The sequence below is a fragment of the Pleurodeles waltl genome, chromosome 5, assembly GCF_031143425.1.
Source record: "Pleurodeles waltl isolate 20211129_DDA chromosome 5, aPleWal1.hap1.20221129, whole genome shotgun sequence".
NCBI lineage: Eukaryota > Metazoa > Chordata > Amphibia > Caudata > Salamandridae > Pleurodeles > Pleurodeles waltl.
The window spans coordinates 305,234,964-305,262,095 of record NC_090444.1 but is presented as its reverse complement, the minus strand read 5'-3'; the positions used below and the strand labels follow the sequence as shown (position 1 = coordinate 305,262,095).

General features: G+C 45.0%; 1 long non-coding RNA gene across 3 annotated transcripts in view; it reads right to left on the bottom strand.

Moving 5' to 3' along the window:
* LOC138297252 (uncharacterized) overlaps nucleotides 1–27,132 on the bottom strand; it is a 205,989-nt gene that overhangs the window by 12,059 nt on the left and 166,798 nt on the right. For all 3 annotated transcript variants that reach the window (XR_011203974.1, XR_011203972.1, XR_011203973.1), the window contains exon 3: nucleotides 1,949–2,148. This is a non-coding gene — a long non-coding RNA (uncharacterized lncRNA). The remainder of the gene's footprint in view (nucleotides 1–1,948; nucleotides 2,149–27,132) is intronic.

Below are 27,132 nucleotides of genomic sequence, written 5' to 3'. Positions count from 1 at the left end.
TAACGTTCCTCATACTTGCTTATTTGAAACGCGCACTTCCAGGTAACAAGTATTTTTTGCATCCAAATGGTCTCCAGTTCAAGTTGTAGTTCATGAGAAGTACATGGTACAATTGTAGTGTGTCCTTTCTCAAGAAAAATTTTCAGGACATAAACCATTCAAGAGAACCTCAACATGCAAAAACCATCAGCACATTTAATAGGTGCTTGCTTTGGGACCTACTGCCTTTGCCAATGGTTTTAAGTGGTCTTGAACAGCATCTCTGATGGTGCACAGTATGGCTAACGAGGGGTAAAAAGGGTGATATGACACATTGACATGTGTGCATCTACAAAATGATGCTGGTGCGTTTTTCCTTTTTATTTACTTGTCTTTATTTACTGGTCTGAGTTGGATTTGTAGATAAACAAAAAAGTAGCACAAAAGCATTTTCAAGCGGGTACAGAAGCAACACAAGGGGGCATAGGTGGGGGAAGCAATAGATGGGGTGGGAGAGAAGCACAGGACATGAGTGAAAGAAAGAAACATGGAGCTTGGGTAGGGAAGAACTACAAGTGAGAGAGCAACATCGAGGGTGAGAGAAGGCCCCTGGCAGGAAATGGCAGCACTATTGCGGATGGGAAGAGCTGGAGACAACTGGAAAAAACATTGTTTTGCTACAATTTTTCTATGCTACACTGTTGTAAATGCCAAAGACTAAAGAAAAATGTAATTCCCTAATAAAAAGCCATGGGATAGACCTAAGCTGGTCAAGGCTAGCCATCAAATAAGAAATAAGCAAATGAGAGTGAAATTAAATCCAACCAAAGGTAAACAGTGAAAGAACTTTAAGCCCAATGTAAACTGACAATAGGACTTCAGCAAACAGATAGCTTGTGCTGTATGGTGTGCAACCACAGCACCGAAACATCCCTCCTCGCAGCCACCGATGACAACCACGCCATACTGGACCACAGAGACACTGCTGCCCTCATCCTCCTCGACTTCTCCACTGCTTTTGACACAATGTCCCACTCTAACCTATGAATCAGATTCCACTACGCTGGCATCTGCAGCAAGGCACTGGAATGGATCTGATCCTTTCTCACTAGAAGCACGCAGAGTGTCAGACTCTCACCGTTCAACTCGGCACCCAAGGAAACCTGCTGCAGAGTACCCCAGGCTCATCACTAATTCCAACCCTCTTCAACATCTACATGGCTCAGCTCAGTAAAATCGTCAGACAACAGGGCCTAAACATCATCTCCCACACCAACGATACTTAACTGATTCTTTCTCTGACCGACGACTCATCAACAGCCAAGAGCAATTTTCACAACGTAATGAGAGCAGTCGCCACCTGGATGAAAGCCAGCTGCTTCAAACCCAACTCAGACAAGACAGAGATCCTCATACTGTACTAAACCTCCTCTGATTGGGACAACTCCTGGTTGCCCCCACCAACCACGCACGTAACCTGGGCATCATCCTGGACTCCACGCTATCCGTGACCCATCAAGTCAAGGTGTCACATCGTCATGCTTCCAAACTCTCTGTCTCCTTCGTGAGATCTTCATGTTGATCCCCACTGAGACAACAAGGACAGTCACCCACGCACTTGTCAGCAGCAAACTGGACTACGGCAATGCACTGTATGGGGCATCATAAAGAAGCTACAAGCAAGATTACAGAGAATCCAGAAGCAGCAGCCAGACTCATCCAGAACATCCTCCACCACAGTCACATCTCCGCCCACCTCAGAGACCTCCACTGGCTCCCTGTTAACAAGCACATCACCTTCAGGCTATTGACACAGACCTACAAGGCACTCCACAACATTAGACTGACCTACCTTAACCACTGCCTGACTTTCTACACTGCCACCAGAAAAATCTGATCCCCCCAACTCACCCTCGTCACCATCCCCAGATTCAGGAAGAGCACAGCTGGAGGCAGATCATTCTCTTACCTTGCAGCTTGGACTTGGAACACGCTCCCACTGAACCTCAGAGAGAACCCATCAATGAAGCAGTTCAGGAAGGATCTCAAGACCTGGCTCTTCAAATGATCAGCACGCCCAAGACAGCACCTTGAGACCCCATGGGTGATAAGCTGCGATCTCTAGAAATATTTGATTGATGGACTGATTGATCGTGTGGTAGGAGAGTCCTAAAAGACATATGAAAAGAAACTTGAAAAAACTTTAGAGGGAATTTCAAGTATTGCCAGACTCATCCTCGCAAATGTGCTGTAGTAACTATTTCTCGAATGATTGAGCACACAAAGGGCCTCATTTTCAAGCATTTCGCACCACTGTAGTCTCATTTTTTTTACGCTGCAGAGGTGAAAAATATACGCTAGATTTACAAAGTGGTGCTAGAGGCCTCTAGCATCACTTTTCCTGGGCTAGCGTCATTTTCATTAGCATTGGATCTGGCTGCGTCAGATACGATAGTGATATGCAATGTAGGCATAAAAAATGACGGGCTTAGGAAAAGTCACTTTTGCTTATAATGGCCTTGTAAATATCGACCGCTTACATGCGTAACACTGTGTGAAACGTCCGTTCCGTGTTATGTTGCTTGGGGTATACCCACACAACACCCATCAACAAAAAAGGTACCTGGCATATTCACAAATTTACAAGGCAGGAAATGTATTACAATTATGTGCCATCTCAGTGGTGGCATAAGAGTGGTGCAATGGGGAGCAATATCCCTATCACTCCCTGTATCTTACTCTTCCTATGTATGCTGCATTCTGTAGCACACAAAGAAAGAGGGAAATGCTGCTCATGATTGTGATTTTTTTTGTGCAGGAAGGTGTTCCCTCCTGCATAAAAAACTATCATCCCCACAATGCACGCACCTTTTCACCATGTTGCAAGGCTGCCTGCCTTGGCACTAGGCAGCAAATTGTGTGTTGTTGCAGTGGGAGAGGACAGAAAGGTGTCATATCTTCTTGATAAGGCATTTTTATGGCAATTCACAGTGGTGCTTGGCAGTACAGCAAGGCATGTGCCATTGCCAGATCCCATGTAACTGTACAAATGTCCATGGCTATGTCCAATAACTCACATCTCACATCTGTGAAGTCTAATGGTACACACAGACATCACTTGCCATGCTACTGAGGCAGCAGCCTTGGCTGCAAGTTGCTCCTGCATACACAATATATACCCTGAAAGCAAAGAGGTACATCTACAACCCCTGATCAAGTGTGAATATGTACTCCCCAGGCACCCTCTGTGTAATTTCACTTGCTTGGATCACAAAGTGTCATGAGTCCGAAAGTAATGTGTACCAGTTCCCCATCTTAGAGATGTAGTGCATTGCAGGAGGTTGTGTAGCTGGACTGCAGATTAACACCCACAAATCTGCAGGATGCATGTGTTGTGGGCACAATTTGGGCACAATTTACATACAAAAGTACACAATGTCAAAACACTTTGACATGCAAACATGGTTTGGGAAATGCCAGTTGTCACATCTGGTCACCCATTTAAGAAGTGTGAGGGCATACTGTGTGGATCGCATCATGTCTACTGTCATGGACAATGTGGGACAAAGGCATGAGCAAATGTAATGTAGGGCAATTCCAACATCTGAGAAGGAGCAAGGACCCATACATGTGTCTATGTCAGCCATGTCTGGCATATCACCAACAACCTAGGTCGGAATGACTGAAAAGATTGCCAGGAACAATATGTTGCACCACACATGTAGTGGCAAAACAAAACATTGAATGGACTAGAGCAATGGGAATCAGACACCATACAACTCTGCTGCACAAACATGACAGTCAGTAAGTTTATTGTTATGATATATCTGCCCATGTACTGCATGTGACCCCCTCGTACAGTGAGTGAAAAGGCCCCTGTAAATTGCACCACACTGGCATGACTAACATATTATGTGATCATAGTTTGCTGAAGTGCATGACAATACCAAAGCACAGGTGGGCGACTGCTTTATTCACCATCATTAGTGTGCAAGATGATCCTGGCCTGTGCCATACTGCACAACATCTGTGTGAAAACAAAAGTCCCCTGGGATGAGGAGGAGGAGGTTCCCCATGAAGAGGAGGAGGATGACCACACAAATCATCCAGACATACACAATACTGTTGCAAGGGTACAGTGACCTGCTCACATTGTTCAGCATTGTTTCACATAAATACATGTGGAGTAAGGCATGTCTGCCAAACATGTAAATATATCATTCAATATAACATATGTCTCGGAGTCCTAGTTCACAAAAAATACATAAAGGAAACCATGAGTAGTCCCCAAGAGTTGTTAATCTAGTGTGAACACTGTTGTCATCCACTAAGTAACAGACACAATGCACTGAGCTCAGAAAATCATGGTGTGCAATGTTTGCACTGCATCCCAAATATACATGTTTCACTGAAAACACACATATCTGCCATTGAACTGTTGTATCAATAGAATAACAGATAGATAGGAATCACTACATGAAGCATCAGGGCAACACTGTGTGCCAAGGTCTGTCGATATCAGTCAGGAACTGCAACAGTTGATTACTGTGAGATATGTGTCAAATCAGTGGGTGAAAGCTTTATAACACTGCTGACAACTCACACATCTTTTGCACTTACATGTATGACAACTAGCAAGTGTATCACAGAGGACAGTACATCTCTATGTGTAGCAGTTTCCAACAAATCAGCGGTCATCTTGCCTGTATGCCAATCAATGTCATTGCATGTCTCATGCTGTTGGCTATGGGTCTGAGTGCATCATGACACAGCATGGTTTGTACATAGATGTGGGACCATTAGCTGTAAGCAACATTCCCCCAAATCACCCCTACTTACTGTTCAGAGGCCAAAGGAAATGGCTGCAGCTGTGGCTGATTACTCCTAATAAACACAGCCACAGAGAAGCCAAGCACTGTCCAACAAATCATGGCCATCACAAGGCCTGATACATTGTTGAGGGGGCTATCAGACTACACCAGTATTACTCCTAGAGTCATGATAGGTTGTGGGACCATTTACCGTACTCCCCACCAGTGTTCCCTCTAATTATTTTAGTGTTTGTGTGGCAGTGACTTGTTTTTGTGCGCACATTTTGAGTTTGTGTGCGCAACTGAGTGAAACTATCAAAAATGATACTACTTTCTATTGAGACTAGAAGGGACACGTGCCCAAACATTTAAAAATTAAGTAGTGAATTGAAATAGGTTTGGCTTTAATGTGTTGCACCCTGCACTTATACAGGCACACCACTTATCCTGCACTGGCAATACACTCTGAGAACGTGGCCCCAGGCACAATACTCACCCTGCACTCAGAGCACATCACTCGCCCTACACTAAGAAAGACACACCACTTACCCTATACTCACGCAGACACATTGTTTACCCTATTTAGGCACTTTGCTTACCTTACAGAGATGTACTCATAAACACACTGGATTCAGGCACATTGTTCACTGTACACACACACACAGAGACACCGCTCATTCTACTCTCACACAGACCTGACTCACCATACACACACACACACATCACTCGTTCTACACTACACAAGCAATCGCTTCACCCTGAACTCCCAATACAATCACTCCCCCTGCACTCACATTACTCACACTGCATTCATAAAACACTCATTTTATACTCACAAAGGTATAATAAGTTGGCCCATTTAATTTACATTAAGAATGTAAGTAGGGAAATGTTCCTCCTAGCCAGGGACAGCGTGTCAGAGATGCAGATTTTTTATCACCTTTGTATTCAGCTGGGCTCACTTTTCTTTTTCATCTCTGCATTTCTCCATCTCCCTAAATAAGTTAGCTTGACAAGAACGCTGTTTTCTTGGAACATCTTGGGCTATTATATTTATGGTATTTCAAATATAAACATAGTTTTACCAAAACAGCTTATTCATTTGCTGTGCTTTTATGATACAAGTTGTAGTACCCACCCAAATGTTCCCCGTTTTTCCACTTGCAGAGTGTGTAAATCTCATGGGCTGGTGATGCATTTTCAAAAACAGCTCCTCCAAGAATTGTGGTGGGGTGAAGGAGTCACACCTTAAAAACTAAAAGTCAGGAGGGCAGAAGGGAAAATATCAAGGCCCTCTCCGTGACTTCATTAACAGCTCATTGAGAGCTCTTCTCCTGTCAGCAGGAGATCCCTTTGTTTTGTGCACTCCTTAAAACCCCCTGCGCGGTGAAAATCCACATCCTGAGCGGCCGCCCAGGCGCACAGCTTAGAGGGAACACTGCTCCCCACCAATAGTAATTAAAACATTACCATTGTGCTGCATAGTGCCAGACACATGTGCAGGACATAATCTCCCATGGGCAATGACAGCGGGGAGCAGGAACAACTGAGCGATTAGTAAGTTTGAAAATCTGGAGCAAGCCCAAAATGTAACATCAAGGACAGCAACATTGCTGAGTCCTCAATTTCCAGTCCAATGGACTGGAAATCGACTAGGGAGGAGGGTGTTGTTTGGGATATGTTTGTTTAAAAATATATAAAATTCAAATATATATATATATATATATCTTTGTTTAGGCGAAACGCTTAGGGACTGATGTGCGAAGTCAAGTTGCATTTCTTAATGTTCTGAAACGCTATTTCGGGTTGCTAAGGAATGCAAAATGGGCTTTTCTTATGTACAAAGCCCTTTAGGGTAGTGCAAATTGTGATTTCTCTCCATTAGAAATTCGAAATTGCGCTTTGTAACCTGTAAAAATCGCAATTTGAGATTCAGAGAACATGAAATTGTAAATAGGGATTTCCTATTTGTGATTCCTATTCTGATGTACTACGCATTTCTTAAATGCGATTTGGACATCTAGGAGATGCAGTTACCATCGACTTGAAATCAATGGTAACCAGGAGCAATAAAAAGAAAGCACCCCCATTTTTTTATGCCAAGAGAGCACACACATACCCCTTGGGCATATGCGTGCTCTACAGGTGCTCACCAATTTCTGGGGTGCACCAAGGGGGACCTTTTGCCCATTGCCATCTTTGGTTTTGAATTTCTAAAAATAGTGATTCCCTAATGGGAAATCCCTATTTCGGAAATGCAAAAACGGCCCATTGACTCAAGTGCAATGGGATTTCTTAATAGCAATTTCCTTATGGCAATTCCTACTTTGTAGGAATCACTATCAGAAAATCAGTATCTTTGTACATTGTAGTTTGCATTTCAGAAATAGCAATTTCTATGAAGTCTCTATTTAAGAAATGCAAAATTGCATTTTCATACATCTGGCCCTTAGTTAGTTAATGTTTAGCTGTAATTCCTGTTGTCCTTGTCTACAGATGTATTTTGAGCGGGGCAGAGGGGTTGGAGTTTGTCATGTGTCGTTAAATGTATAGGATAAGTTAAGATCAGCGAAGTGATTTGAAGATATGTTAGGATAAGTTATTGTAGCTTAGGTTAGTATCCATAGGTTAATTAGTTTAGAGAAGTTTTGGCTTTTAGTTATAGTTTATGAAATCTTCTTGTTACCTACTATATGGTCTCCACCATGATTCGCTGTCTAGGCGGTAACATGTCTGCACAGGTCGTAACTGGCATATCCCTTTGTCTCTGCAAGCAGTACTTTGATATATGTGTGACTATGGGCCTCATTACAACCCTGGCGGTGAAAGACCACCAGGGCTATTTTGGAGATTGTACCGCCAACAGGCTGGCGGTACAATCTTGCAGATTCCGCCGCGGTCGCACCGACGGGACCGGCGGTTTGCCGCCATGGTTGTCCCGGCAGTTTTAATCTGCCAGGGCAGCGCTGCTTGCAGCACTGCCCAGGGGATTACGAGTCCCCTTTCCGCCTGCCTGTCCATGGTGGTAGAGACCGCCATGGAAAGGCTAGCTGGAAGTGCATGCCCTGCACTAGGCATGGACAGTGCAGGGGCCCCCAGACGCAGCCCCACACTGCTTTTCACTGTCTGCACTGCCGACAGTGAAAAGCACGACAGGTGCAGCTGCACCCGTCGCACGGCCGCAACACCGCCGGCTCCATTAGGAGTCGACTCCCATGTTGCGGCCGACATCCCCGCCGGCCCAGTGGGGATGTCAAAATGGGGCCGGTGGGAGTGCGGTCGCACGGCGGTTAAACCTTGGCGGGCGGCGTTGGCCGCCCGCCAAGGTTGTAATGAGGCCCTATGTGTTACCCCTATGGTCAAGCACCTGTCAGGTTGGCAATAGTGTCACATCAGCTATCTCCAAACTTCATTTAGCAATGTACGTGACAATCTGGATGTGCATGGATACATATTCAAAAACATATTCATACACAGTCACTCTGAGTTGATAAGTCATGGGACATGCATTGTTGTAATGCTGTTGTAATTGCACTCACTCTAAATCAAGAATGTGTTGCTGAAACACTTGCCATTCCCATTAGGGAAGATTGGGCAGCATGGTAGTCCACACAAGTGAGAGAAACCAATTGAGAACTGTGCCAGATGTTAAAACACTGGCATGATCATAAGCCCAGAGCAAATGAGAAAGGGGCCATGTGCCACAGAGAAGAGCTACCAGGCAGCTTTCTTTGTGAAAGATGTTTCTTCCACATATTCATCCTCTGATGTATGCGGAGCATCCTGCGACAGGGGTGTTGTAGGTGCTGCAGTAGAGGGAGGCGCACACACATCAGGGGTTGAAGATGCAGATGCTGTGTCCCCGGCTGCTCTCATCTGTGGGAACACATGAAGCAGCACAACAGCAAGAAGGGCCTGCAGGGTCAGCAGCACTGCAGCAATGTAAAGGTGGTAGTCACCCAAGTTGGCAATGAGGGAGTACAGCTTCCGCTGTATGGACTCTAAGACCTCTTGCATTGCCTCCAGCCTGTTCTCAATCATGCTGGTACCACTTTGGCGGGGCATTTGCTCGTGCCTCTGCCCCATGACACCAGAGCTGTCGGCCAGGGACTACTTGAGCCCACGAAGTGGAGAATGATGCTGCACTTCACACATTGTGATAAGTGAGGTCCTGGTTCTGTCCTGGGATGTGCTACTTATGGTAGGTGGTTGCACATTACAGGGCTTCTTTCCAATTGCTTGCTCTGCCAGTGCCTCCCTTTTCAAACGTGAAGAAGTGAGGAATGAGCAGCACAAGGGACTTGTAGGTGAGCCCCTACATCTGTTTGCTGTTTAACCATAAATATGCCAGCATCCTAGACTGTAGCCTGCAGACAGTACATTTTGGCACAAGGACATGGCTGCCTCCCCCAGTTTGACATTGCAGGGTTTCTTTCTAAGCCCCTTGCACTGTCCTCTTGACCTCTGCCACACTGTTGCCTTTTTCCCTAATGGCAATTTGGAGATGATAATTAGCTATGGTTGATGGGGGGTCACCTCCCTGATGCAAATGCTGTTCTCCTCTGAACCTGCACTTCCGCTTCCTCTTCCCCTTCTCCTGGGTCTCTGCCTGGACATCCTGGCTAGTACCTGGGTTGTTGGGGTTGTCCTGGGGTTATTTGGTCTTTGGTTCTCCATGACTGGGTCTCCTGTGCTGTTTCTGGGTCTCGGTGTTTTTTTTTTTTAACAGTGTCTCGCTGCAGTTTTTTAAAAAGCTTTTGGCTCCAAAGTGATGCTAGGCTGATTAGCATCAAAATATATACTTATCAGACTAACATCACTTTTGCAGCACTAGCGTAATTTTGCTTTACAACGCAGCGCAAAGGTTAGCGTCATTTTTTCCTGCTAACCAAATCCTAATGCCATGGTGCGCCGTTTTGTAAATATGGTGCACACAAGGTGTTAGGATCTGACGTTAGCCGGTGGTAAAAAATTTAACACACTACTGCGCTAGCGCAGTTCAGCATCATTTCTTGTAAATGACCCTGTTAATATCTGTGGAGTTGGGCACTACATACTGAGGATGTTAGCATCCTCTGATGATCTCACCAACTTAGGCTCATATTTATACTTTTTTAGCACCGCATTTGCGTCATTTTTTGACGCAAAAACTGCGCAAACTTACAAAATACAATTGTATTTTGAAAGTTTGCAACGCTTTTGCGTTAAAAAGTGCCCCAAATGCGGCAATAAAAAAGTATAAATATGGGCCTTAGTCTGGTCGAAGCAACTTATTAAAATTTATTTGCAAACAACTTCTGTTTCTCAACCTCTCGGAACAAAAGAGAAGAAAAATTGTTTCTCTACAATATAATTATTGAAAATACCTTAAGAGATAAATTTGAGTGCGCAGCTAAGTAATTATTTCTTGGTACTGACACTTGTTCTGTTCCTTTTAAGGTGAAGACCTTAGTAACTCTAGTGCTCTGCTGTAACTGTGACATTTTTGGAAAACTGAGGGTCATATTTATATTTTTTTTGCGCAGAACCCTGCTCTGAAAAGATAGGCAAGATGGAGACATAGATCTCCGAACGTTGGTATGTGAATAGCATTTTGTGGTACATTAGTAGTACTATTTTATACTACTAAACATACTACAGTAATGCAGCTTGTTAATAAGCCTCTTTGTGTGTTTGTACTTTTTAACTGTTTCAGGGTGCATGAAGAATGTGGTGCCGAATATTCTTTTCAAGTTCTTGTTCCTACTTTATTTGATTTATTCACAAATGACTTGTCCAGGTGCAAGTGTGACTTAGGTATTATTATGTAAAAAGTGTAATTACCTTCTGATTGAAAAAGCATTACAACGTATGAAATACTCATTGTTCCAGGGAATCCATTCATTCTCGAGTGGACAACGCGGGTTTGGTTTATAACTACACCATCCCAGAGATATGTTAATACATAAAGCGAGAAAATCCCAAAGAAATATTGCTAAGACCTTCAAAATTTGAAATTAGACAAATATTTATAATATGCATAATTGCTTTCACCATATTTTTCTTTTTAGGTCAAGCCTTAAAGCCTCAAACCTGCATGGTACTAATAAAAAAGTAAGAAATACCCGCAGCACTTCATGCGAACTGTCAATTGTTTTACAGCCTCTAACACGTTTCCAATAGATTAGTGCCACAAAACTATGCTGTTTTGAGACCTTGATAGTATCATCTGTCCTGTCCTTGATTAGCAAAACCTCAGAAAAAGGTTGAGAGATTTATAAGTCTGTGATGGGCCATTGAGAATTTGATGAAAAAAGTCTCAACTTAATATTAACTGCTTAGATTCTGAGAAGTCGACAATTTAGCTGTAGTCTTCAAATTACCTCATGAAACAGTTCTATACCCTGCCTAATTTGAACATAGAGAAGCTGGACTAAAAATGCATCTTTATTATGTCGAGTACAAGTATTATTAGCTGCAGGGTCCTGCTGAGTAGAAAGAGAAAGAGCACAAATTATTAGCCAATAGTTCACCAACTCGAAAACCCCTCCCAAAAGTGTGCTACTGGTAACTATGCGTAATACATCTCCAACCCGAATTCATGCCCCATAGCCTGACAAACCCATAAATGAGAAAATAGTGAGTCAGCTTTAAGACGCATATAAACAGACTACTGCCTGCACCTATGGCAGGTAGTTGATTGTATAATTGCACGCACATAATTTCAATTGAGGTTATATGCATACTATAGTATTCACATATACCCACTTGGGCTCAATAGTGAAATATGATGCTGTAGTTTTCAAAGCCATGTACCTACTGGGGTTGTCCATTAAGAACTTTATGTAGTCCCTTTCTTGAATAAAATTACTTATGCCAAGATATCCAAATTGAATGGGTTGATGGATGGCACACAGCAAAGTGCATTGCCTTCGATATAAGAGGGATCTTCATATTCTCACACTGTCATTATTTGTTACTTATTTTTTGTGTGCTAACATTGCCCGGTATACAAAAATGATGTTATTTTAAATCCCTTTTATAGGCCAGACAGACTCATGCCCCACTAATGCCCTTGTTATAATTTGAACTCATACGAGGGTTAGGTCAACAGTTCCTCTCAGAAGGCAAAGTTTTGAAAACAATGAGTGCATGGCTATCCCAAAACAAGTATACTCCTGTTGGATACTTCAGTAACAGCACACATTTGAGCCAAGCAAAATGTTGACGAAGATCATATACTGTGAACATTACTCAGAGAGAAGTCTTTGGTTTAAGGGTCATTGGAAAGAAAAAGAAACATATATTTTACACATTATCTGCATAGACATCCAACTCATGCATCACAAACTGACCGCAGACAGATTGCAATGTCCCATCACCCAACACAATACTCATTATACAACACATATACACATATCCTCCACAACTACAACAGTCAAACACCTTCATTCTCACAGCAAACACTACTCTGTCCACTCCCACTAACACAACCTGCCATCACCCACATGACACAAAACTACAGTATACATTTCTCTCAATCTCAGCCTTCCAGATACACACTCTCTGCTCATACTAACCAACAACACTATCCACTGTTTGCTCCACACAGACCACCTTTCATCATAACAATGCCGAACCCCAGCCTTCCAACACACCATCACAAACACCCTTCCCCTCTCTTCACCAATTACACACAACCATACAATCCCCACATTTCACTCCACCACACATATTACCTCTTCCAGTCATCACAACTAACACTAACTCCCCTGACACACATCCATCACCTCTTACACACCTCGTACATTCATCTCCAAAACCCATCAACACCCCATCTAACACTCTAATTCCACTCACCAGCACTATTTCACATACAAATCCCTCACCAAAAACAACTACACCAATATCCCCTCTCACTATTTCACAAAAACAATACAGACCACACACATCAGCACATAAAAGCAACACAAACTTTCATTACACCCTGCTCGTCACACCCACTCCCACCCTCATGACTACACACAGAATACAAATCCCATCCTATCTTTACCCCTACTTTCTAACTCTTCACAAACACTTACCACAAGCACCACAACCCAGCAACTTTCATTCACTCACCTCTCCTCCATTGCACAATTTAGAGCCTTACATCATGATCCACATGCTCCTCCACCACCCCTAACCCATACTCCATCCACACTAAACAGACGCAAACAAAATAAACAATATGCCACTCTTAGCAATCTCGCATCCCCTTGTCTATTACATAATAAGACAACCCTACAAAAAACAGTACACTCTTCATGTCTCTCTCAGACACCAAATCCACCACCCACACACACAGACCCAACAAAATGCCTCCTTAACCTGCTGGAAGAGGAACACTATATTGAAAAGCAAGACTACTGTGAGTCTCAAACAGTTATCACAACTAGCAACACTCCTGCTTCAAGCTCATATTATACTACTACCCTTCTCCTAAACAAAACAACACTACCACTAACACACCTTTTCTAAACTGCCAGCTCATAAATGCTCGACCACTCTCAAAAAACAAGCACCACATCTACAACCTGTTCACAGACACTCAACCTGACTTACTATTCATAACTGAATCCTGGTTGGGAGATAACCTGGCCCCAGTATTGCACAAAGCCCTTCCTCCGGGCTATCACACCATCACACAAAACCGTATAGGCAAGACAGGAGGTGGACTAGCTATTATATTCAAACAGGCAATGAACCTCAGTAAAACAGACAACATCTCCATACAAGGTTGTGAAGCCCTCCTCACCAGATGCCACCTACTCCAACTTCCTCCTGTAACTTTCTCCTCCTTTACAGACCTCCACCTAACAACTCCACATTCCCAGATACTTTCTAGATACAGTCTCAAACCTTATTACACTATACTCCAACCTATGCATTCTTGGGGACCTAAACATTTGGTTTGACAAACCCAATATGCCCCATCCAACAGCTATCAACACAGACCTAGTCGCATTGAACCTACATCAGATTGTACACAATCCCACACACATCGCCAGACATATCCTAGATGTCATTTTTGCTAAGCCTGAACTAGTTACCGTTCATAGCATCACACCAATCACTTGGTCAGACCACCATTTGATAACTTTCCGACATAAAACTCACCCCACAACTACTTATATACATGCACCTATCGACCATGGAGCAAACTCAATTTGGATGACTTAGAAACACAACTAACAGCCAACACAGATCTAGATACAATTAATTCTGTGCCAAAACTTTATGAGTGGCTATAGGAAGCTTTTGATATCCCAATACCACTCGGAAAAACTAAACACGACAAAAGAAAACCAACACCTTGGAGAAATACAGAACATGAAAAGATAAAGCAACAAATCAGAAAGTTGCAGCGGACCTGGCTCAAAACAAACAACAGTCAAGACAAACCGCAGCTACACAAACCTAACAGAATATACAAATCATCAATCAAAAAAGCTAAAAAAGTTACTACTCAGACAGAATTCAAAATGCTCAAGCTACAACCAAGGAATTTTATAAAATTCTCAATGAATTTCGAAAACCTACATGCCTGGAAGGAAGTCATCCCACTACTCAAGACTTCACAAACAAATTGGCAACGCACTACACAACCAAGGCAGACACATTGGACTCCTATTTAAAACAGAAGAAAACCATCAGCACCAACCCCTTTCCTAAAATATCCTCTAAGAATAAACCAACCCAGCCTCTACAGTCCTTCCAACAAACATCCCATGGTGAATTTATGGATTTGGTCAAAGCAAGGAGACCTTCCGGTTGCCCTTCTGACCCTTGCCCACCACAAATCTTCAAGACAATTCTTCTATCTCCTTCTGCTGCCACACCTGTAAGAAGAATCATCAACAACTCTTTAACTACAGGAACTTTTCCTATAGACCTGAAAAAGGCATACATATGACCGTTAATAAAGAAAACAAATCTAGACCCGCAAGACCCCAACAACTACAGCCCAATCACAGATGGACCTTTCCTGGGCAAATTGATAGAAAGAGCAGCATTCGCCCAGATGTCACAATTCATTGAAGACAATTCTTTACTTTCAGACTTCCTAACTGGATTCCGCCCAGGAAGAGGCACTGAATCGGCACTCATAGCAATCTTGGATGATCTTAAAAACACAGTTGACCACAATGGAGTTGCTGCACTACTTCTCTTGGACCTCTCGGCTGCCTTTGATACAGTTGACTGTGACACCCTAATTCAAAGACTCCACGAAGCCGGAATACAAGGGACTGCTCTCGACTGGATTACTTCCTATCTTCAAAAAAGATCTAATATCATCTACTCGCCCCCTTCTCGTCCAAACCCTACCTCACAAAAGCAGGGTTCCCCCAAGGATCAATCATCTCACCTTTGCTTTTCAACATCTGCATGATATCATTACCAGAACTGATCAATGATTTCCATCTCACATGCTACAACTATGCAGATGACACACAAATACTACTTAAATTAGAATGCCCCAAAAACATTGAAAACTCAGAAATCTTCAGTTGCCTCAGAGCCGTTGATCAGTGGATGACCTGGAGCCATCTCAAACTAAATACCTCCAAAACAGAAATACTCATATGTGGTGGCTGGAAAAGTTATGACCTTCTGCGCGTCTGGCCTGACGATCTCAGACCACCTCCTCAATTATCCAAGGAAGTTAAAAACCTTGGAATCACCATGGAATTCCAAGTTAACTGTGAATGCCCAAGTGGACAAATTAGCATGAACAAGCTTCATCACCTTGAAGACTCTACGACGCATCTTCCCCTACCTTGGATTTCCACACAAGGTGCAAGCTACTATCTCGCTTGTACTATCCAAACTGGATTATGCCAATGGCCTCTACCATGGATCATCTCTATCTATTATGAAAAAACTACAACGTATTCAGAAGTCCGCAGCCAGGCTACTATTACATGTAAAGCCGCAAGCCCACATCTCCCCTGCCTTGAGAGCGCTACACTGGTTACCCATTGCCAGAAGATGCACTTTCAAGCTGCTTTGTATCACCCACAAAGCTATACATGGAACAGGACCGCTTATTATCAGAAACAAAATAACCAAATACATCCAACAAAGAAACCTCAGCTCAATATTGGCACCCTGCCTTAGAACACCACCATACAAGAAAAAGACTATAGGTGGTACATCCTTCTCCGTTCAAGCAGGCAAACTATGGAATTCATTACCCCCAACTATAAGAGCCACAGATAACTTTCTTATCTTCAGAAAACTACTCAAGAGTTGGCTCTTTCCTTCATAACCACCATATTCAAACAACTATGGACTGCATATGCCTATGTTGATAAATATTTTTTCTGATTATGTGTCTATTTCTAGTTATGTATAGTTCTTTAGAAAATATGTATCGCTACTATGTCATAACAGTAAAATACACACATACTCTTTCAACCTGTTTGACTAAGTATATTTACCCATGGTGTATGGTATGTTCGTATATGTGTACATGTGTGTGTGTATTCATGTGTGTTTGTATGTGTGTGTGTGTGTATATATATATATGTATGTATGTATGTGTGTATGTTGTTCTGTGCTTGACACGTTCATGGGTCATTGCATGGCTCCTGGGTGGGTTGTTCTACTAGTTATCTATGAATCGCTGCTCTCATCTTATCACACTTATCTACCCATCATCATAAGTCATGTCTCTATCAATCTATCCTCCATTCCCACTCTGACTCATCCCAAATCCATTCTACTACTTTCATCACCTAAATAACTCTGCCTAACCTCTTCCCACCGCTTCCACATCTAACTCACCAAACCTCACTCTACTACCAGGACCTCCCAAACAACCCTACTAAATTCTCCCTCATTTATCTCACCCTGCTACTATGATCTCCTTAACCCTTCCCTCCTCCGTCCCCCTTTACTCATCCCAAGCCTTTGGGATGAGTAAATGAGGGATATACTCCCAATTAACACTTCTGGATTTCTTTCCTCCTCCACCCCCCCATTACTCCAGTCAATCTAACTAACAAACTCTCATATCCGCGGCTCAAATTAACTCAGAATAATACTAAAACTGTACTCATATTTCCCGATACTAATCCATCACTAATTCTTGTTGGGTTCGGGAGTAGCGTGCTACTTGCCGAAAAGCACTTCGACGCCTCGTGACGGGTAGTAAGTGCTATATAAATACTATTACAATACAATACAATAATAATGTGCCTCAGAAATGCCATCTGTTCTTTTAAATGACATGCAAGCCTAGGGCTTTATTGAGGCTGAAAGAAGGAAAGATAAAGAATGCCATGTTTTCGATCTGTGACTGTTTTTATATATTTTCATTGTTTAAGGTGCCAAACTGATGGTGAAAACGCTGTGTTCATGTCAAAACATTGCACACGTGTTCCCAATATTTATCTTTTCACAGTTACAAGTGAAAGTGTAGTGTGATAGAAAATAACAACCAATGATATTAATTGATCTGTGTTTAGTTACAATAGAATACAACATTCTTTATTTATTCAGCATTATTACATAGAATAGCAGATACAACTATAGACATTAAAATAAGGTGTATCTATAATACCACTCTGCATCAATTTTAATGAAAAATAAATTCTAAGCCAGCATACACTATGCCAGCTAAAATGATTTGTGGGTATCATCAGCCTACCTCTATATACATAATGTGGCATTATTCAGCTATGCTACTAAACATTCACCATCTAGCTTTTTTTTAAACATCTTTTTATTACCGTATTTTCCGGCGTATAAGACAACTTTTTCACCCCTGAAAATCTCCTCAAAAGTTGGTGGTCGTCTCATACGCCAGTATACGGCGTGCTGAAACTTCAGGGACAGGTGCCCTGTTGCTGAGCCACTGTGCGCTGCATTTGGAAATCGATTCCAAGTGTATGATGGGTTCCGCATCCCACAAGATTCAGTTACTTGTGGACACGGAGCGGATCGGTCGCGCGTGAGTTGAGCTGTTCTTACCGTGTGCCGCAATCCTCGCTGGAAGTTGTCTGGACAGGCGCGTGTTCCTGCACGTGCCCCAGGATATTCCACTTGCACTGTTTTATGTTTACATGTTTGATGACAAACAGCCTTACATTTATAAGTGACAGTTTTCCTACTAAGTACCTGCATGTCATAAGCATTTGAATTAAAATTACCATATTAAAATCAAATCTGATGTTTTTTAATTTTTATTTGGTGTGCGTTGGAAGAGGGGTAGTCTTATACGGCGAGTATAGCCCAAACCCTATATTTAAACAGGAAAAGTAGGGGGTCGTCTTATACGCCCAGTCGACGACTTATACGCCGGAAAATACGGTAGGATTTTGAAAAAACATTGAATATTAGGAATGAGGAGATATTTTATACGTATTGACACAGCAGACAATATAGTTAGGGCCAGATTTACACCACAATGATGCACCACATTTGCGTCATTTTTTTTTTACGCTAATGTGGCTCAACGAGGCGAAAATCGACACAAAATAGTTACATTGCGCCACTTTGTGACCCCTTGCCCCACATTATGCCGCACCAGGCCTAATGTAGGCAAGAAGTGCATTCCAGCATTAGGAGGCCTGCAAAAATGGTGCACTAAAAGCTACAAGATTTAATTGTGCTGTTTTTGGTGTCATTGTTAACACCTGCTCAAAGCAGGTCTTAAAAGGACACACCCATTGAAGTCAACGGGCCTCCTTGCACTTTGCTACATTTAGATCAAAATGTTTGACACTAGTGCAGCAAAGCACCACAATATCATCAAAAATGTTAATGCTATTGGCCTAACCTAAGCATTGTAAATATGGTGCACTCATGGTGTTGTTAGGTGATGGTGAGGGGGCGCAAGAAATCTGGCACATCAGTACTGATACGCCAGATTCTTGTAAATCTGGGTCTTATAGTGAATTCTCAGCATCCAACAATGTTGAAAGACCTGTAGACATGGCAGGTAATCCATGTATCAGAGAATGGTGAATAGCTCAATAAGGTGAGGGCAAGCATTTGCGCTGTATCTAAGAGTAAATAACTGGGGAAAAAACTACATAACATGGAAGGGGGAAGGTGATAGTGGCAAGGTATTGGCTACAAGCAAATCTCTGTTGCGGAAGGGACATAGGGCATAGTGTGGCACAATATAGCAGACAGTCACATAGCTCACGGTTGAGTGCTGATTACAGGGACAGGCAGCAGGGATGTGATAGGAGTCGGGTAGGGGTGGAGAATGGAAGGGTATAGGTGCATACAATCACAAGGGATGATGACTTGGGCATGAGCAGTGGGGTGGCAGGGAGTAACAGGGCGAATGTGGATGATCTCATGGGGGCATGTAGTCACTTCTCACATTCTTTTAGACGTCCGAGAGTAGGATGGCCCATTAAGGGGAAATGGGGCATTTACAGAGGGAAAACTGTCAAGGACCAGGCAGGGGATGACAGGAACTGAGAAACAAAAAAAACACTTACCGTTCTCATTGCGGCTGTCTCCTGCCGCCTCACTCCTCTTCTGGTGTTCCAGCATTCACTTGAGACACCAGTACAGACTCCCCAGCAATCCTGCTGCTGCTTTCATGCTAAACCTACCATGAAAGCAGCATCAAGATTGGTCTAAGCGGCTTGGACTGCCTCTCAGACAGTGCCCTGGGGTCTGTGCAGTTCTCCAGCCCGGCTGTTCAACACAGCGGGCTGGAGAAATCTAAGTGCACATGTGGGTTTGGCCAGCCTGAGACGGCCAACCAAACACACATGCACACTTAGGTGCTTTCTCTCCTCCTCCTCCCGTGGCCCAGCCCCGCACCTCTCTTCACACATTGGCTGAGCCAGCAGATGAAAAATAAAACAATAGTAGGCTATTGTTTTATTTTTCATCTGCTGGTTCTTATCCGGGGGGCGACAGCCATCTGCCATTGCGGAGGAGCCACCCCTGCATGGTCCTCTACATAGTGGAGTGCCTCCTCTTCGGCTGCACCCCGCTTACAGATTGCCCCCTGCAATGCCTCCACTGGGGTGGAGTTAGGGAGTGCCAGTGTACTGTGAGGGTGTGTTTAGCAAGGAGGAGTGCTATGGCTGCAAAACGGGTACATATCTGTGTCTCTTCCTGTGCCAGAAGATGCCTAAGGCACAATTTTCCCATGTTAGCCAGTAAGTAATTTCCACAACCTCTTGTACAGTGTTATGTATTGAGTGCCAGTATCTACGTAATGCAGTTCATGCCGAGAGCATATGTTTGAAGTCTGCATCTGGGGTGTGGCAGCATGGGCAAGTGGTGTGTGCTCCGAGCTAATAGCAATTCAGTCATGCAGGGGTGAGATCTGCCATGTGTAGCATGAAATACTGAATATTCTTGAAGAGGGAGACTTGTGAGACCTGTTGAGGGTGTAATAGTGCTAATTCCCACTCCCAAAGTCCTTTTCCCATTTGTTTCGCAGTGCAGTGGGAGGGACCTCGAGGAGGTCGCTGATGGCCTTGAAGAGCCAGGTGATAAAATGTCTGCCTGCACGCATCATAACGATGGTTTGTAGAACTGGGCGAGTGGTCGGTTCTGAATCTGGAGTACCCAATAAAGTATGGCAAGTATTGCAGAGTTGTTTGTACATTAGGCACTGACCTGTGGGAAGAGTGTACTCTGTGGTAAGTTGGTCAAAGGACAAGAGTTGATTTATGGAGTAAATATCACCGATTGTATGCAGGGAGATGAGGTGAAGAAACCTGGAAACGGGAGAAGCCTACTAAGGGGAGGTTGGGTGTGTATTTTGGTTTTCCACTAGATAGACAATGTACTTTGAGCATGCATGCACACGTTGCTGTTACCTGTGGGGACCAAGGGGAGGGAGACAGTACCCATTGGGAAGAGGAGGTTAAGTAATATTGCCATTAAGAGGATTCCCCAGGAATTACTGGCCTCTCCCATGTATTGACCTACCATCCAGCGTGAAAGCCAGTGCAGCTGGGCGGCTAGGAAGTATGCTTCAAAGGAGGGGACACTCAGTCCACCAATGCCTACTGGGAGGTATAATTTCTTGAGAGCCATGCAGCAACTTTTGGAGCCCGATATTAGCCTACAAAGAGTGAAGAGCAGGGGGCAAAGTGGACATCCTTACTGAATCCCACAACCTAAGGGGAGTGGATCCTAAACAAACATGATAAGCCAGATTCTGGACATTGGATTCTGATAGAGTAGTCAAGTATATGTGAGTAGGCTTTTCCCAGTGCTCATGTATGCAAGTACTTGAAAAAGATAGTCTCAAGAGACTGTATCGAAAGCGTTCTCTTTATCTAATAGGAGGCAAGCAGCATTTGGGAAGTGTTCTGAACTTGATCTTTAATGTGGAAGAGACGCTGAATGTTCTGGGAAGTATTGCAGCCAGGGACAAACCCGTTTTGGTCTACATGAATGAGCACTGGAAAAACCTGAGAATATCTACTAGTGAGGATCTGACCTAAAATGTTGTAGTTCAAAACCCAGAATAGCGATGGGCTGATAAGATCCCAAAGGTGTGGGGTCCCGATTGCGTTTACGAATAGAGACCAGGAGAGATTCTCGTAGGGAGTAAGGGAGTTTTCCAGAACCGAGGGAGGCCTCATGTATCTCTCTGAGTCAGGGCGCATGTATTGTAGAGAAAGTATAAAAGCATACCAGTGGAAGGCCATCAAGACCTGGTGCCTTTTTATGTAACAGATCCTTAATGGCTTGTGTTACCTCCTTATTGGTGTTGGGGGTGTCAAGGGTCTCTCTAGTAGTAACTGGCATAAGCGGAAGCGGCATGTCTGTCAGAAACACCTGCAGTGTAGTTGGTGAGGCGCCTCAGGGAGTAGTCTTAGTGTCACACAAGGGGAATGACGGAGTTAGAACAAAGAAATCGATCAAGGCTGATAGAGGTGTTGGGGAATGGAGTGAAATGAGTAAAGCTTGGTATTGGGATGTTGTGTTCTCCAGGCATCAATTAAGGACCAGTTTCGGGCTCAGCTGTGGAATCGGGCTGCCTGTGTGCTGTGGGGGATGATGGCAAGGCGGGGGTCTGGTCTGTCTACAGCAGTATCCAGCACACAGTTATAATCTCGGCTGAGGATCCAGGGCAGCTGCATTTTAAGGTCCAGGTCAGCCTAAACGATGTCCCAGAAGGGACCCTGCTTCACGTTGGGCATATCATACTACTACTACCAATGAGTAAAGGTCTACCATCTAGGTGGCCCTCCAGCAGAACATACCTGTCCTCTCTGTCTATTGTGACAGCAAGTTCTTGAAAGAGGACCCCAGGTCTAACCCATATCCCGGCGCCTTGTGCATACACAGAGTAGGTAGTGGCACGTGGAGTACCTTGCCACCACTACTTTTGCAGGCACTCAACTTCCTGAGCCATCTTATTGGACTCCTGAAAGAGAACTATGTGTGCCCAGTGGCATCTCGCATATGAATAGACAGCGCAGCACTTCCTAGTCATGTGCAACCCTTAGACATTCAGGCCCATATTTATACTTTTTAGCGCCGCATTTGCGCTGCTTTTTGACGCAAAAGTGGTGCAAACTTACAAAATAAAATTGCATTTTGGAAGTTTGCGCCGCTTTTGCATAAAAAATGACGCAAATGCAGCACTAAAAAAGTATAAATATGGGCCTCAGAGTGAGAAATCTAATATCTGTGGCAGGCATCTTGAATAGTGGTGTTGTTGTAGGTCGGTGAGATGGGTGGGAGGGATGCCACTGTCCTGGACATTTGGCATACCCATGCCTTGTTGTATGGATTATGTTCGCTTGTCCCAGATATGTAGGTGGGGCAAGGTGTGGTGACGGGTACATAGTAGGAAAGTTTGATGTGGGCGCAAATGAAGATGGCCGCTTGCTATGGGATCTCTGCGCACCGAAGGATCTAAGGGAATGGAGGCGGAACCCCAGGAGCTGGATGGATACCCTGATCCGCCCCCCCATACCCCACCATAAGAGTGGCTGTGCCCTTACTGCAAACCCCAGCCTGCGGCAGCACCTGGACCCCTCTTGCGACATGCCACCCGCCATCCTAAATCCTGGCCTGGGGCCACGTGTGGAGCCATGACCTCGATTTTGAAAGCACCCGGGCAGGTCTAGACTGACACCTGACACTGGCGAAAAGAGGGTGCGGACAAGGCCACCTGCAAGCAGCATCCTGTAAACAAGCGGTGGCTACACCACGAAGCCGGAGAGATGATGGGGGTGCCTGACCTGCCCCCTCAACCTCCTACGACATCAGACTGGCTCTGACTGCTGGAGCCATACCACCAAGGCTGCAGTGACTGCTGCGGCTCCAGTGCCAGTCACCAAGAACCCAGGCGGGCAGCAGTGTATGCTGGTCTGGACTCCTCCTCTGATAGGGCTTGTGGGCCCGCCACATCCCATCTCCTAGGGACGCCCACTGGACAACCTGCGGTGGAGTTGAACTCCCGCTCAACACAGGGGGCCAATAAGAATAAGAGCCAATAAGAACCCTCAACACTGGTTCTCTGTGATCACCCCTGGCAGCAATAGATGGGAGGAGTGGAGGGGCCCATAGTGGCTGGGGCAACGGCATCTAGGGATGAGAAAAACAGGGAGCGGCCCATCCCCTCCTGAACTGGCATGATCCATACAATATAGGGGCCAAGGAGCTGTAGCAAACCAAGCGGGAAAGACCACATGTGATCCCGTACCAAACGGGGACACTCCCTTTTCCCCTCTGCCATCACAGAAACTCCTGCTGGAAGAGTCTCTTAGCCCACTCAAGTGACAACAGCTGCCACCCGGCACTGAATCACACTATGCCCCTCAAAATCTGGACAGCTTGGGAGCAACCTACCAGCACTTCACCCAACCCCAGCTACAGAGTCCAGAATCTTACAGGTGAAGAGAGACCTATACCCCCGCCATCCTTCATCATGGACCGGGACAGCAAGCAGCACCACCCCCGTCACCGCACCACACCACACTGAGACATTTGTCGCACAGTGAAGGGCCCCACTCTCACTCCCCCCCAATGCCAGCTGCTTGGCCCACCGTTACTAGTGCCCTTTCAACTGCCCACCTCTGCATCATCAACCCCGGGACATTAACCCAGCAGGAATCACTCGGCCACCCAGCCACACTGCCTGCTCCTGCCACATGCAGACATAGGCCCCTGGTGTGCATGACTCGGCTTGAGGATAACTGAATTCCCAGGACCCTTCAAAACATCTGATACCTGGGGCACACTCTTTCACCCAACTCTGCAAACCACATCTTCTGGTAATACATAGCCCACCGAGCCACCACCATCTCCTCTGCCCTGCCCAGTGGAATGTCTCCTCTGGAATTGAAAATCCATGACAGTGATGCCCAGGGACAAACCTACCAGTAAGCCCGCCCACCAATTACTCTTCTCTGAGGCCCTCTCCCATCAACAATCAACAGTCTGCGCCTTCCCAGCATACACCACGCATCTCAGACTCACCAGACGCCTCCACATCACCTAAGTTGAACGTTACAATGATGTGCATCCTTCAGGAAATCACAGTGGTCAGCAGGTGACTAGAGGGCATGAACACTAAGATCTCAGAACTATCTGCAGAATCCTGTTCCATCTGTACTGACATCGCTGGATTCAAGGACAGGGTGACGGGAATGGAACACCACCTCTCACTCATGGAAGACAAACTCAATGTCACATCGGACAGAGACCAAGAACTGCAATCCCTCTGGGACAAATTAACAGACCTCAAGGACAGAAGCAGCAGGGACAATGTCCATTTTTTCGGATTCCTGGAACGGGCGGAATTCACAGATGGTAGACCCTTCTTCAAAGACGTTCTTCCTACCCTCACTGGTCTCACATTCTCTTCCCCCTTGGAGCTTCAGCTGGCACACAGAATGGGCCCCCATATGAAAGACCACACTGAGAGACCATGGCCCATTATAACCTGCTTCCGGTGCCATGAACAAGTACAACAGCTACTGCCTGCACTCACAGGCCATCTAATTATGAGGGTCGTGAACTACATATCGCTTCTGACTTCTCCTGTGACACTAACAACAAACATGGAGCATTCCTGGCTCTTTGACTGCTACTATAGCAAATGGACATTAAAGTTGGCCTGTTTGAACCTGCATGTATGTGGATCACAAAGGATGGCAAATCCAGAGACTTTTATGATTCACTGGCACTATGCTAATTTCTCAGCATCCTCTTCCTCCCCAGTGCCCTTCCCCAAGGGAGGCCAAAGATGATCACTCATGCCTTTACCTCCTCCTCCTGTCACCCTACTGGATTCTCCTTCTGTAATTTCACAATTCTCCTGCACACTATCATGCTATCCCATGCTCCTGCCCGCACCATCTTACATGGTACCGACTGTTGCTGTTGATACCAATTAGCTGTTTATATCTTTATGTTGTTGACTTTGTTTACATGGACCCTAGGGGCACCACTTTGTACAGCCCAGGGCTGCATGTACCTGGTGTCGTTATGGGGCCAGTACCTACCCCCCTGCATGATTGAACACCCTGCATGTCTATTTACTCACACTCAGTCTACTCCTGGCCTACTCCTTGACCTCCTTGCATGGCTGGCAGTAGCACCATCCACTGGCTTACAACCGACTCTCAATAACAATGCACCTCAGATCCCATCCACGCCTGCCACCCTGGCTATTATGAATGGCATACAGCTATGATGTCCCTGCACGGCTGTGATACTGGTCTTTGCCCACCAACTACGTACCTTTGATCACTTCAAGGTCCACTGAGGCCTAAAACTCCCTCCCCCTGCAGAACATCACACCACTGTGGCACACACAGCCCGCTGCGCCCTTAGAATCCAACTGCCAGTCTCATATCTCGCTTACTTTGTCCCCGCACCCCCTAGCCCTGCTGTTCTGTTCTGCGCTGCACCTCAGCAGCTTGGTATTACTAAGGGACCCATTCCCCTCTCAGATCAAGCATCCAAATATGCATCCACACAAAAGAAGGGACCACTCCCCCCGTCCACCCCCCTACTGCTGTTATAGCGTCTCATCCCACCTTGCACTCATGACTACCTTATTGTTGCCACCTTCCCAGGCTTGCCACAGCAGGCTCTGTTTATTGAGGCTCTCAGGATGCCCCACTTTATGTGATACTCCACAACGAACTTCCAGTACTGCTTTGGGACCTCTTATCCTCCCCCAGATGACTATGGGCCTCATGTCCGCAAAGCACGAGGAACTGAAAACAAAAGCACCCACTGTTGTGCTACCCTGCAACTACTGTTATAACCACAATATGACCTCCTGTCATTTATTTCAGGGTTCCCCCATGCCTTCCTCTTTCCCTATAGGGATAAATATGCCTCCTACATGCTCCTGCTGGGATTCACTGCTATCCACAGCACCCCACCTGATCACTCTAGTTGAAGGCCCACACACCCTATATTATACTACTGGATTAAAAAAGAACCCTTATCCCTAACATCACACATCTGTACATGTCCGAAATACCCTCTGTAAGATACATGTTGATCCCCTAACCCCCTCACACAACTTCCCACCAGCTCCATCACTGTACTGATTATATTTTGTCCCTTGTTCAATCCGCCTCCTTTTCCCTCCTATGTTGTGGACCTCCGGCGCACAGACCATGCAAGTCTAGGCCCACAGTTAGAAGTGTTTGGCCCAAGCCAGGGTTTAATCCTCACCCCGGAGCCACCTCATTGATTTCCTTTTCATCCTGCTGCTCTTTCTCTTCCTCTCTCTTTTCCTCCCCTTCACCCCACCAACCACCATACCCTCCCTCCCTTAACCCCCTTCACCCCCCTTCACCCAAGCCCACGCTGCCACAAGCAGCAGACACTCACAACCCCTTTGTGACTGAGGGATCCCCTTCACGTGACCTTCTCCCCCACCTTCTCACTCTCCCCAAACTAGCCTTTCCCCCACCCCTTTTTTCGCTGCCAGGCCTTTTCCCCCTCATGTGCCAAGCCTTTTTTTGGCTGTTTGGGGCAGTTCACACTTAGGCCCTTATAACTTTTTGTCCACATAAGCTACCCACGCCGAATTTGTGTCCTTCTTTTCCAACATCCCAGAAATTCTAGAGGTACCCAGAATTTGTGGGTTCCCCTGAAGGAGACCAAGAAATTAGCCAAAATAGAGCGAACATTTTGTTTTTTTAAATGGGAAAAAGGGCTTCAGAAGAAGGCTTGTGGTTGTTTCCCTGAAAACAAGGGGTTGTGGTGCTAAAATCACCATCTTCCCAGCTTTCAGGAACAGGCAGACTTGAATCAGAAAATCCAATTTTCAACAAAATGTTGGCAATTTACTGGGACATACCCTATTGTTACTGTTTTTTGTGCATCAGTCTCCTTCAAGTTAGTG